An 11,841-nucleotide genomic window follows, 5' to 3' on the forward strand; every position below is an offset into this window, starting at 1 on the left:
ACATATTTCAGATTTTGCGTGAAAAGCAGGGACTATAGCTCTAGAATGTAAGGTCTGATACTACCAAAGTCGAACTGATCCAAGAACTTTTGATCCTTAACACACAGTTGAAGTTCATAGTAAAAGGTACACAAACTTCAACATTTTGTGTAAAAGGCAGGGGCAGATACGCAAGCAAATGGAACCCACCCATGAACTAATCATACTCTTTTTAAGTTTCATCTAAATCGGATAAAATTGTGACCTCTAGATGGTCCACAAACTGGGTATTACATGATTTTATTATACTATTTTCGAAAGGGGGAGTGGCTATTTGACGGGGAAGTTTCGGTCCGATTTTGCGGAAATAATTATTGTGTAACGGTGATATATTTGAACTGTTTTGAAAATAAGACACAAATTATTAGCTCTAGAGGGTCCATAAGCTAAACACGTGATTTTTCCTACAATCAGGGGATCAGGATCCAGAAAGTTACGGTTAATACGAGCCAATATCGAAGAAACCCAGATCTTTGGGATATAAAAATATATTTTAAATTTTCATCAAAATTGGATACAAAATTCGAACCGCTGGATGGTCTACAACCTGGGTATTACGATCAGATCCTAATGTTAAAGCTACTGGCAGATTTCGTCACGGCCACGACATGTAAACAGGGTTAGGGCATGTGATTGTTGCAGAGGATTGTGATTTAGGGTAAGGGCTAGATCTTTGGTTTGGGTTTGCGCTAGCCTTGTTTATATCTCGTTACATTGGCGAAATCTTGAGGTGGCCTTAATATTTAGATCTAAACTGATCGGGCAGCTCGGTCTCATTTCCAGGAAATGTGAACTCAACTGTAATTATGGTGTAACGGTGATATATTCGAATGCCTATTAAATCGGATAAAAATTGTAACCTCTAGAGGAACCACAAGCTAAAAAAGCGATTTTTCGTACAAATCAGGGGCTATAATCCAGAAAGTTACAATCAGATAATGCGCGATCATGGAAAGGAACCAAACATACATTTCAAGTTTCATCAAAATTGGATGAAAATTGTGACCTATAGAGTGTCCATAGGCTAAAAATGTTATTTTTAGTACAATCAGAGGTCTTAATCCATGACGTTACGGTCCAATACATGCCAATTTCGAAAGAAACCGAGATCTTTGGGAGATAGACCTATATTTCAAGTCTCGTCAATTTTGAATAAAAAAATTTGACCTGCTATAATTAAATGGTTTTTTACAATCAAATAAAAACTTTTACTTCTACTTAGTCCACGGTTCGTAAAATCAGCGGCCATAATCAAGGAAGTGACGGTCCTATATACGCCAATATCGAAAGGAACCGAGATTTTTCGGTAATAAACGTACATTGTAAGTTTCATCATGCATTATGCATATATTTGTCAAGTTCAGCATCACAGGATTAAACCACCATAGATTGTGTTTTTATGGTAAAGGAGTTAAGAATGAAATAAAATTTCACTTCATTGCTGACTAATTTTATCAGCCAGAAATCGCTTAGAAAGCGTCTCCGACGATCTAGATCCCCAAGAGCTCACGGGGCCTAGGCGGCCCCTGGACCCTCGCCTAAGAACCTAGGATGGTAGCCCCCCCCCCCCCCCCCCCCAATCAGGAATTGCTTCCGCCGGCCCTGTGTCGGGTTATAATGTTGTGATGTCGGCCATCCTCCTCTTAATACTAGGATTATGTAAACTGATCCTGGTGTTGGCCAAGAACGTTCTCCGTGCTAGTATAGAATTGCATATGTAACATTGATAAAAGAAGTATCCGGGGATTGTTAAAATTTCCACTAATCACAGATCAATCCAATTCAATACTTTAGTCTTACGTAACTGAAAGTGGCTAAGTTCCTTTAAAACATTTGTCACAGCTCCTTAAAGACAGTAGAAAACGACCAAACAAAATAGTTAGAACTAAACAATCCAGGCCATGTGCCATTTTTGCAACAGCAATACAAACCGCTAAGTCCACATTTCCACAGGTACAGCGCTCTATCTTAAAGAAACCGTGTATGAAATTTAGAGGACCGTCTTCACCGAAACTTTAAGCTTAAAAGTCGAGTTAAGCAAACCAATCATTTAAAGGACAATTCCAATTCCAAGTACAATTTTAACACGGATATATTTGCTACGGGGGATCGGTAACAAAGATTTGAAGAATTGGGAAGTACATGTCGTGTAATACAAAAAAATAAAGAAAAGGGGAGAAGTTATTTTTACTGGCTGAAGTAATGAAAATTCAAGTCAATACACTTATGATGAAAACTTAAAGGGGCATTGGGTAAGATTATATAAAGAGCTGAAAGTTCTCGCTATAGTAGTTAAAATATAGATAATGAAACGAGAATATGCTGAAAATTTTAGACAAATTGCTTTACACTGAACCTAGATATTAGCGATTCAATTTTGGGCCAGTCTCGATCGTAATTACTACCTTTGTTACGATAATAAACAGTTATCCATTTTAACGGTTATTTCATCCACAACAAAACGTACTCAAATCTAGTTGATTATGGTTTTGGTAAGTTAATTAATGTCTGATAATTTATATAACATTTCATTCCTAATGAAAGACCTACAATAAGCAGATTTAGCTCTTACATAATGTATGTTTAAGTTAGTATCTTTAAAATTCAAATTACAATATAGAGAATACAAATTGAAACCGCTTTTTGCTTTCAGCCGATATATTTTTTTTTCAGGCAACTTATTTATTTTCCCAGACAAAATTATTAGGCGTACTGCTAGGGATGGGGCCCTGTGGTCAGCACTTTATAAAAAACAAAGTAGGATAAGTGGGGCTGTGACATTCAATTTTTTCGAGTGCATATATATTTTATACTGAACAATGTACATATCATAGCCATAACATAGCCGGGTATTACTTAGATGGAGAAACATTAAATCAATAAAATAATAAATAAAGAAATCGATACTTATAAATGATCATCTTCACCCTTGATCCCCCCACAAAATAATTGGTCTGGATTATCTAATAGCGATTATTCAGTCAACAAAGCTTCATAATCACCCCATTTGTCTATATATATAAACTATAACACATACTTATGGAAGAACAATTACTGATTTATTTGGGCGACGTTTCGAAGAGTATTCTCTCAACGTTTTCAAGCTAAATTAATTAGATTCCATTCCTCGTCTAAGAAGTCATAGATAAATCTTATACCTTTTTCATGTCACTCTTTGTAGTAGATAGGATTTCTGGAAATTGTAATTTTGTTATTATGTCACCCGGGTTCATTAATTATTTCTTTAGAGTTCATTGTTTTCTGGCTAGCATGGATAAAGTCATAGAGAGCTTTGAAAACGTCTTTCCAAAATTGATTATTAGCTTCATAAATTATAAGTTTTTTTACAAGTTCGCCTCCGCACGATGTCATTTTCTCTAGGCTTGTAGGCATGATATCTTTTATAAGTTTTGTCCAGTTTAAGTTTTCTGTAAGGAGTTTCTTTTATCCATGACAATTTAAGACTTTGTATGGAACAGTTTAGCATTCTTAATCCACCGTTTTCATAGTCCTGTACTATTAATTTTCTCGAGATTCTATCTGTTTTGCCATTCCAGATATAATTAAAAATCATGGTCTCGATTTCCTTAGTAACTTCCTGGCTTGTAGTAGTTAAACTACTAAAGAGATGTACCAGTTTTGGTATTAGGATAGTTTCCACTACTGTTATTCTCCCTATTATTACTCTTAGGAATCTCTTTGACCACATTACAATTAATCTTTTTATTTCCTCAATTTTAGAAGTATAATTTATGCTAACTATATCATCGAAATTTCTCGAGAAGGTAATTCCCAAAACTGTAAAATTTTCTAGAGATGGTTTTAGTCCTGTTTCAGAGATGTGATTTAGGTTATCTTCTGTGAACATCCCAATTGGGATAATTTAATTTTTATTAAAACTTCCGGAATTTACGATAAAACGATCACGTCTTATTTTCTACCTGTGAAATTAATTTCCTTCAAACTCAATATACCTAACTACCTATTGCAGGTCTTTCTGCTGGCTATAAATGTTATATTAATTATTATTTAGCCCATTATCAACTTCATATTGAGTGGATTAGATAATGCCCGCCACTTCTTCCTTGAACGATAACCTGGACGCCAGTCAGGTAGACTGTAGATTGAAGAACTATAGATCGAGACTTCGTTTATTATCGTCACAATGGTACTTGGCAATCGAGAAAAGAATGGCTAATTCTTGACAAAACGTCACTGTGTTTTTGAACTAGTAAAGGGTCGAAAGCCGCTCGTTTGACCCCTGACCTGAACTCCCACTATAACTTGTCAGATCTTCATGTAGTGTAGGCCAGCGAAAGTATAAAAAAAAACCGAATCGAAATATAGATCTGTATTTTAATCAGATTGCAAGACACAGTGTCTATTTGTTCATATGGGACGAAAAGCCAAGGTCCCTTCTACGTAACAGAACCTTGACAGATGGAATTCGAAATAAGAGTGGGTCGTAGTGCTGTCCTGGCAAAATTTCCATCTTAGCATATGAAAGTTGATAATTAGTTTACTTCGTTCAGCGGACGGTAAAATCAAAATTTCCAGTTATCTACACTGCTACATATTACACTAAAATATCCAGTCCATATATTTATGTTACACAAAATGGATGAGATTATAAGTAAATGTTGACCATTTGATACATATTTTGTGGATTGGGTGTGATACCCTTTGACCTACTCAGAATTGGGGTAATTCCTAAAATGCTCGGGGGATTTGTATTTCTCCACGGGATCACAAGGAACTGTATTGAGTGTATGCATTTAAGGTGGATTGGGCGTGCCTGACCAATGGTGACCTTTGACCTGGGCTCCCAAGAAAACGTTTCATACCCATTTTGTGTTTCTACTGAGATTTGCGTGATCGACCAATTGTTACCTCTGACCTACTCAGAGGTGGGTTAACCTTCAAAATTAACTGATCAGAAAGGATTTATATTGTTATTGGCAATTTTAAGGAACATTTCTACACAGGTGTTATTAATGTTCTAGATTTGGAGGTAATGTGAGCAGCGCCCATTGGTGTTGTCTCCAAAAGCACTACTTACAATTTAAGAGTTGCCTCCCCGAGTGGTCCTGATCACATATGTACCTATTTAACCCCCAAAACCTTCGTACACGAGGTGTTGTTTAAATCTTTGCTCACTCGTAGACATAGAAAGTTATGAATTTTGTAACGAAAGGTGGTGAAGCTCAGAAATCAGAAATCCAATGTTGACAAGATGCTAATCTCTGTTCCATGTTGAACATTATGTACTATACTAATTACATACACACTTTGAATTGGGAAAGCAAATTTATTAGCAGCGTTTAATTTAAAAAATAACATATCAATATATAATAAGCTTTTAAATATCAAATTAATATGAAGCACATATTATAATAGCTCACATCAATAAAACTTCAGATCACTCGGCATCCTGGCCACTTTAATTGATAAAAAATCCGCAAAACACTCTAATTGAAATTAATGGACATTTTATCTCCAAATGATACGACCTTTTTGATCTTGGTGAACTTAAATAATTTTTACGTCTGCAGAATATGCCAATCTTTAGTTCAAAATTGACATCCATTTCGAATCGAAATAACACTTTATATAAACCAAGGAAAGTGTGCAATAAAAGACAAATATAAATTAAATTTATAATTTTACATATTACTTACATCAATGGTTTTAAATAATACTTACATCAATAATTTTACATATTACTTACATTAAGAATATAAATATTACTTAAAGTAGGGATATAATTATTATCAAGAATACAATGTTATATAACCAATAATCAAATGTTATATAATAAAGACAATAATGTAAATAAGCTAAAGCAACAAGGTAATAATATAATAGGTCATAGTTAAATTTTGTAAATACGGAACATAATAATGTCAAGCACTATAGCACTGTTAAAATATCAATGTTTCATATACGTTTATGGGATTGTAGAAAACACAAAACATTCTAAGTCTAATGTGGTCATATATTGTCGTCGTCCAGGTCTGTAGCCTAGCGTAATTTGCTTTCCTTCATTTAAGAGAGTTATCTCGCAGAGACAAATCAAAGGGAATCTGGTTTCAGCTATTAAATGTACCCCAGTTGCAATTATAACGAATATTAAGGACCTGCTTTGACATTGTGTCGTTTCATATTTTATCTATCTATGAAATAATCAGTTTGGTAATCTCACAAGTTTGTCTTTTAAACCAAAACGTAACTAGGAAAACATAGCCTTTAAAGATACCTTGCCGCGTACAAACTGCGCGATTTGGTGATATACTTGGACTAAAAACATATTCAAACTAATTGATCTATCAAAATTTGCTTCAAAAACATTGTATCCGAGAGGAGATACCTCAAGCTATGAAAATCTACTTTTAGAAGCCATTTGCCATTACTTACTGTCCATTTACCATACATATTGAATTATTTTTGCCAACTTCTTTTTCCGCGGTGTAATTACAGAGTCTGTTATATGTTATACGTTTACACCCCTCAATGTTCCCAAAACCGCCTAACCATTCGATCAAGAAATAAAAACCGCGCCCTAAGTCAAGTTGGCAGACAATAAGCCGTCGGCTTGCTAGTTCACGGCTTTGTTGCCCAGTGCTTGTCACATGGGCGTTATTCGGGTAATCCAGTATTTTTCTAGTAAGATTGCGCTCCTATACTTTCCATAATAATATACCAAATTTGGCATACTTTTATTGAAAATAACCACCCGATAAATACTTTCGGGAGAATGTATCTTTAAAGAATTATTTATCAGTGAAATTTTATAGTCAGTGTAATGGAATTATAATGTAAATAAAGTGAGGCCTGATAGCCAGAAAAAGAATATACGCCCAATAGCAGCTTTCTGAAGTGTGGTGTTTAAGTTTTGGGGGCCAGGGGAAATAACTACGCATAAAATCATTTTGTTACTCGATATATTTCTAATGTTTGGAAGTTGGAAATGAAATGAAATGAATGGGGTTTAACATCCTACTGTTGTGCTCCAAACTGGGCTAATGCACACGGGCATACGACATACGGTGTGCTATGAGGGAAATTTAGCCCGGACAGCGGCACTTCGGCTACTCTTATATCGAATTCTAACTTCAAGGGATATTTTGTTCGATCCCTGCATTGGCCGAGAAAGTGCATCCATATTTTCCGACGTAGTTCCCCCTTGTCAGTGATGCAGGACGGAGGGCATGACAGTTGAAATTCGATATAATAGTAGGCCGTAGAACAGTAGGACGTTAAACTCCATGTCATTTCATTTTCAATGGATCATTTACGTGCACGCCAATGTGTACACGGGGCCTCGGTTTTTCGTACCATCCGAACGACTAGACAGCTGTCCTTGTCAGGCCCTCCGTCCTACGTCACTTGGAAGTTGAATAAAAGGTCTAAGAGACTGTAATCAGTAGGAGGCAAATATAGTTCGAAGACAGGGTCAATTAACTCTGCAAAAAATCTCTACATTTAGAGAGAATTCAAATCTCAGTAAGTCTATAAATAAACCTCTGACAAATAAACGTTTACAAGAATTGGGGACAAGAAGACTCGGCAGACGCACAGGTGTGACAATATATACTCTAACCTGAAATGTGAGCAAGTCAATCTATGCCCCAGGATTTGAGTCGGTTAGTTTTGTGATTACATGATCTATGTCCAACATGAGATGACTTAAATTATCACGAGTTTTATCACATTCATGGATTTTCATTTTTAATTTGCTTACTATTTCAGGATCTTTATAATTAGACGTGTTATCTAAAATGTTTTTAACATCCAAGGCCAACCCTGCAACAAACACAGCTTTTTGTGCAACACCCATTACCTTTTTCGTTGTTTCCTTCGCCGCAGGTTTCACTGTTGTAGTTGCCGCAGGTTTCACTGTTGTAGTTGCCGCAGGTTTCACTGTTGTAATTGCCGCAGGTTTCACTGTTGTAGTTGCCACAGTTCCCGCTGTTTTAGAAGTCGACTGTTGACCAAAGGCAATTAGAGCACTCTTTAATGTATGACCTGCCAACCATGTTAATTCATTTATCCAATCAATACCGGACTTTAAATTTTCTAACACGGTTTGTAACCGATATTTCAGTTCTTTTGTACTGTCTATTGCTTGATATATATCTGACTTTAGTCTCTTAGACCCCACATTTCTTAACAGGTCGAGGATTTTATTTTCCTCTGTACTTATATTGGACAGATGCCTGTCGTCATCAGATGAAATGTTACATACATGTTCTGTTAAAGTGCCTGACGTTTTTTTGAAATATACGGATGACGCAATACCGGTAAGACATGGTACAATCATTACACCGAAACCAATTGGTCCAGTTAATGCACCCGCTACTCCACCGGTAGATGTGATAATATTACCCACAGAACTTCCTATCTGTCCTAGTCTATCATACGTACTCGTGTTAATTAACGCTTCAAGGACATTGTCGGATTCACCTCTAACCTTTTCTAAGTAAAAATCATAATTACTTAGAGTGCATCTGTATACTTGAAGTTGACAAATTAACCTGAAAAAAAATGTAGAAAGAAATAAGCATTTATTGAAATAAATTTAAGCCTTTACAACCAGCTAAAGAATGGTGTCATTTTTTATCCAGCAGTCAAGTCCAATACAAAGCTGTAACGATATGAAATGAAATGGAGTTTAACGTTCTACTGCTTTTACTGGCCTAATATACAAAGTCAAATAAACAAATTCGGCATAACCTTCAGTAATGTATTGACCCATCAAATGAACAATTAATTTCGAAATGTAAATGGCTTTAGGTTTGTAGTATTACAAATGACAATTTACTTTTATCACAAATCACAGTCATGCAATACACAAAATCGATGCGATGTGACTAGTTGATGAGTTAAAGTAGCAATGTGTGAATTTCAGTCGGTATAATTCTTGTTATTAATCATCCCTTGATCATATGAAATGTTGAATATGTATATTAATTTCAATTCTAACAGAAATTTTTTAAAAATATTTTATGGAAATATAATTTCTATCTGCAAAAGCAAGTACTTCACATCGAATTAGAAGTAAATCTGTAGACTATATCGTGTTCACACGGTGTTCGGAAAAGGGGCGGTTACATCAGAACGGAATGTCAGGGATCGCTGACAATAGATTGGGTTCGTTCTCTCATTACCCCGATGCTACACACCACATTCGAAATAAATCCCTTTAAAACTGTAGCCTTTATTGCGTTCAAAATGTTTTCGGCGAGGTGCACGTAACCCCGGAAAAAAAGGTAGCGTAACCCTGAATATCGATCGAGTTCGTCTTTTCTTAAACCCAATGATCCACACTAAATCTGAAACAGATCGGTTAAAACTGTGGCTAATGTCACATTCACAAAGTTTCTGGTTAAGGGGCCATAAGGAAATAAAATAAAATGAAATGAAATGGGGTTTAACGTCCTACTGTTCTGCTCCTATACTGGGCTAATGAAGACAGGCAGTCGCCATACAATGTGCTACGAGGGAAATTTTGCCCGGGCAGCGGCACCATCGCCTACTCTTATATCGAATTCCAACTGCCAGGGGATCTTTTACGTGCATTCCAATATATACACGGGACCTAGGTTTTGCTTCTCATCCGAAAGACTAGACATATGTCCTTGTCAGGCCCTCCGTTCTGCACCACTGACAAGGGCCCTAAGGTCGCGGAACACTAAATATCGATAATGACCCCAATGCCTCAAACCAAATTTGATAAATATAGCCTTTATCGCGTACGGCAAAGAGGGTATTTATAAGGTTCTTGATATTTTTATATTATATTTATATTATTTTGATATTGTTAGGTTTCACCTTAATCGGAGAAACATTGTCGTAGCCGGAGTGGGGGGGGGGGCACAATCTGTGTACATATTTCACACTTTGTTTACGCGGCTGGAACTCATCCAAGAAATTTTGATCCGTAACAACCACTTCAAGTTTCATCTGAATCGGTCAAAATTGTGGCCTATTCGTATTACATGCTTTTATATTATTTACTTAAAGGGTAGCGATCATTTTGACGGAGCGTTTTGGTCCGATTTACACAAAATTCGGATTCAGCTTTGATTACGGTGTAACGATGATATATTTGAACGATCTTTGAATAAAAATAAACAGGGACTCCTAAAGGTTCACATGCTAAAAACGTGACTTTTTGTACAATCAGGGAAAATAATCCAGGAGGTTATGGTCTGATCGTTGGGATATAAACATATGTTTTGGGTTTTATCAAAATCGGATAACAATTTTAAATTCTAGAAGGTCCACAAGCTATAGACGCGATGTTCGTATAATCAGAAGCAACAATACATGAAGCTATGGTTCGATAAATGCCAATATCGAAAGGATCCGAGATCGTCAAATTAGGATAAACAATTTGACCAAAAAAGTGCCCACAAACAGATTTGAACTGACGAATAAAAATAGACTTACAGCTTTATTTGATCACGTTCCCTCTCTTGTAACCTTTGACGCTCCAATTTCAATTGCTTTGTCTTGTCTTCAGCCCTGGATTAAATAAAATATGCGGGCACTTAGAACACCAAGAGAAAGGGGGTACCGCAGAATTTTCTTTTCTTCTAGTGGCGGATTTACATTTTGTACAAATGGTGCCGCTGAAACTGGACCAACAAAAACGTACCCCACATTCAACACATCATATACAATTTTAATAGAAATATTTTTTTTGTTATTATCGGTATTATTAAAGCATAGAAGAAGTTAGTAATATACTTTAATCTTGAGAATACAATACCATTGCAATCTGCCAACAGCAACATCACGGCTGATCAACATTGTTAATGGAGGAATAGCGTTCTAGCCATGTTTGTTAAATGAACTGAAATATGTTTTAACGTTCTACTTATCTGCAACGACAGTGTGCTTTGAGGAAATATTTCCTTGATCGACATGGTTACAGACATTTTTGTTCGTCAATTTCGTCATATGCTGACAAAAATGAAATGAAATGAAATGGGGTTTATCGTCCTACTGTTCTGCTCCGACTGGGCTATTATAATGAAGTCGGGCATACGCCATACGGTGTGCTATGAGGGAAATTTTCCCGGGCAGCGACACTATGGCCTATTCTTATATTGAATTCCAACTGCCAAAGGATCTTTAATGATCACGCCAATGTATATACGGGACATCGTTGTTCGTACCATCCGAATGACTAGACATTTGTTCTTGCCAGGAACCGCTCCGTCCTGCACCACTGACAAGGGAAACCACATCGGAAAGTTCCGATGAACTTTCTCGGCCAATGCAGGGATCAAACACGCGACCTTCAGGCTAGCGAACCAGTGTCTTACCCACTTAGCCCCCGTGGATCCCGCATATGCTGAAAAAAGGCAAATATTGGAAAATGGTATATTTTGAAAGGATATGACAGTCTACTCTCATTGGAAGAAGAATATATATCTGTCGCTGAAATATCGATAGCGGTGGGCCGTGCTAACAATTTTTTAGGGATAGTTGTTAATAATTCTGTACATCATCAGGTGGCAGAGATTTAACGAGGTTATCAGATACTAGCCAAACTTGTTATATTTCTGCACCTTGTATTTTTTCAAATATTATTACCTATTAATTGCAGTGGATGCCGTATCGAAAATTGCGAACATGACAAAACTTTCATAAATGACTGAAACCAATCCGATCCGGATCTATCGGTCGGTTCAAAAATCCGGTTCTGTTTAACTTATGATGCATGCCCTATAGTAAAACAGTAAACATTGTTCCATTGCTATCCAAATCACTATTGATTTGTTATTTTAGAGT

This window comes from Patella vulgata, chromosome 1, assembly GCF_932274485.2.
Source record: "Patella vulgata chromosome 1, xgPatVulg1.2, whole genome shotgun sequence".
Taxonomy (NCBI): domain Eukaryota; kingdom Metazoa; phylum Mollusca; class Gastropoda; family Patellidae; genus Patella; species Patella vulgata.